This window comes from Sapajus apella, unplaced genomic scaffold (assembly GCF_009761245.1).
Source record: "Sapajus apella isolate SASKATOON/1434 unplaced genomic scaffold, GSC_monkey_1.0 scaffold12, whole genome shotgun sequence".
In the NCBI taxonomy this organism is placed as follows: domain Eukaryota; kingdom Metazoa; phylum Chordata; class Mammalia; order Primates; family Cebidae; genus Sapajus; species Sapajus apella.
This window is the reverse complement of record NW_022436952.1, coordinates 7421467-7424574: the sequence shown is the minus strand read 5'-3', so window position 1 is coordinate 7424574 and position 3108 is coordinate 7421467.

Sequence of the window (3108 nt, the reverse complement as noted above, 5' to 3'; positions counted from 1 at the left end):
ACTGCACTCCAGCCTGGCGACAGAGCGAGACTTCATCTCAAAAATAAATAAATAAAAATAAAAACAAAAATAAAATTTAAAAAATAGGCCAGATGTAGTGGCCCCCACCTATAATCCTAGCACTTTGGAAGGCCAAGGTGGGTGGATCACTTGAGGTTCAGGAGTTCAAGAGCAGCCTTAGCAACATGGTGAGACCCTGTCTGTACTAAAAATACAAAAAAATTCGCCAGGCATGGTGGGGGCACCTGTAATCCCAGCTACTTGGGAGACTGAGGCAGGAGGAACTCTTGAACCTGGGAGGTGGAGGCTGTAGTGAGTTAAGATCGTGCCATTGCACTCCAGCCTGGGTGACAGAGGGAGACTCCGACTCAAAAAAATAAAAATAAAATAAAAATGTGACTGTGTCACTCCCTGACTCCAAACCTTCAGTGTTTCCCCACAGCCCTTAGGGATGAAGCTCAAAGACCCTCACGCTCTGCCTTTTCTCCACTTCTCTCACCCCAGTGCCTTGGCACAAGCTTCCCCAGCCCCTGCCTAGACACTGTTCTCCTCTTCACCTAACTTCTGTTCATCTGCGGGTCTCAGCTTGTGAGTCATTGCTCTTGGAACCCTCCTGTGACATCACAGACACTCCCTCCCTGGTCCTCACTATGAACTGGGAGGGGAGTCCCTCCTGAGCTCCCCAGAAGCACCACGCCCTTGCCCGTGCACTGGTCTACCTCCCCGCCAGCTATAAGTGCTCCCAGGGTCGCCGCTTCCTCTTACCCACTGTTATTTTTCAGCTCCTAGCCCAGTCCTGGCACACAGCAGGTGTTCTAAATATATTTGTTGGAAGAATGTACAAACGAATACATGAATGACTCCTCTGGCCCTCCGGGATCTGTGGGTGTCTTGGGGGTATTTGACTACTTTGTGCCTTCCATTTTCTTTTCTTTCTTTTTTTGAGACAGTCTCCCTCTGTACCCAGGCTGGAATGCAGTGGCACCACCTCAGCTCACTGCAGCCTCCACTTCCTGGGTTCAAATGATTCTCCTGCCTCCGCCTCCTGAATAGCTGGGACTACAGGCATGGGCCACCATGTCCGGGTAATTTTTGTATTTTTAGTGGAGACGGGGTTTCGCCATGTTGGCCAGGTTGGTCTTGAACTCCTGACCTCAAGTGATCCACTCACCTCGTCCTCCAAAGTGCTAGGTATCATGAGCCAGCGTGCCCAGCCATGCCTTCCATTTTCTAGGAAAGCCCAGATTTCAGCATACTGTCCCTTCATCCTCTAAGCATAAGTTCAGGCTTGCTGCACTGTCTGTCCATCTTGATCTGGTCACTATGGTTGCTATGGCCATGGGTCAGCTGGTGGGGAGCCCCAGCGAGCTCTGAGGATGCACTCTAGGACAAAGCAGGCATCCTTGGGTTGAGGGGGAGAAGGGCACAGGAGGAGGGCGTCCTCAGGCTGTGGGTCACTTAGAGCAACAAGTCTGTTACCAGGAGGGAAGACAAGCCAAATGGACAGGTCAGGTCCTTCTTCTCGCATTTTCTGCGGTGCTACGGAGACACACTTTGTATTTTGCTTGCTGCAAAGAGGGAAATGAGAAATAATAACGTACAATTATAGCCACTAAGCTGGAGTTAGATTGTTTTACCAGTTATCCTAATAACTATTAGAAGACCTCTGGGGCTGGGCCAAGGTGGCTCAGGCCTGTAATCCCAGCACTTTGGGAGGCCGAGGCCAGCAGATCATGAGGTCAGGAGTTCGAGACCAGCCTGGCCAACATAGTGAAACCCTGTCTCTACTAAAAACACAAAAATTAGCCATGGCATGGGTCTGTAATCCCAGCTACTCTGGAGGCTGAGGTGGGAGAATTGCTTGAACCTGGGAGGCAGTGGTCTCAGTGAGCCAGCCGAGACCACATCATTGCCCTCCAGCCTGGGCAACAGAGTGAGAATCCATCTCAAAAAACAAAACAAAACAAAACAGACCTCTGAAATGTCAGTATTTCTGCATCCAAATTGCAATTCTTCCATCATTTCTCTCATCCTGCAATTTTACTTGAATTTGGCCCAGATCCACCCCAACCGGGCCTTGGAAAATATGGTCGCTGCAGCTGCTTCTCTCTCCTGAGAGCATGAGGCTCATTCCCAGGAAAGAAGACACAGAGTCAAGGTCTAGGGCTCAGGCCTTTTAGGACCAGAACAAAGAACAGTGTGGGCTCAGCACCCACCTCCCTGCTCCTGGAGGCAGCATGATGAACGGGCAAAAGCCAACCCTGGTGAAGACAATAAATCTGGTGGCAAAATATACAAAGAGCAAACAGTCACATGATCCTGCCTCAGGGTCTTTGCACTTGCTGTTTTTTCTTTTCCTTCTTTCTTTTTTGGTTTCTTCTGCCTGCATGCTCTTCCCCTGAAGGACTTGTGCCCCGCCTCCAGGTCTTTGCTTAAACATCTCCTTGTCAGTTAGACCTTCCCTGATTGTCCTGTTTAAATTGAGCCTCCTGGCCGGGCGAGGCGACTCAAGCCTATAATCTCAGCACTTTGGGAGACCAAGGCAGGAGATCACTTGACATCAGAAGTTCAAGACCATCCCGGCCAACGTGGTGAAAGCTCGTCTCTACTAAAAGTTCAAAAATTAGCTGGGCGTGGTGCTGCACACCTGTAATCCCAGCTAATCGAGAGGCTGAGGCAGGAGAATCACTTGAACCCGGGAGGCAAGGGTTGCAGTGAGCCGAGATCGAGCCACTGAACTCCAGCCTGGGTAACTGAGAGAGATTCTGTCTCAAAAAATAAAAATAAATTAAAAATTAGCTCAGCATGGTGGTGTGTGCCTATAGTCCCGGGGGCTGAGGCAGGAGAAGACTGCTTGAGCCTGGGAGGTGAAAGGTACAGTGAGCCAAGATTGAGCTACTGCATTAAAGCCGAGGTGACAAAGTGAGACCCTGTCTCAAAAAAAACACACAAAATAAATTGAGTCTCCCTCATGTCTTCCCCATTCCCGATTTAAATTTCTCCAAAGCACTTATTGCTCTCTAATACACTATTTTTTTGTTTTGTTTTGTTTTTGAGACAGTCTCACTCTGTCGCCAGGCTGGAGTGCAGTGGCACAATGCTCGGCTC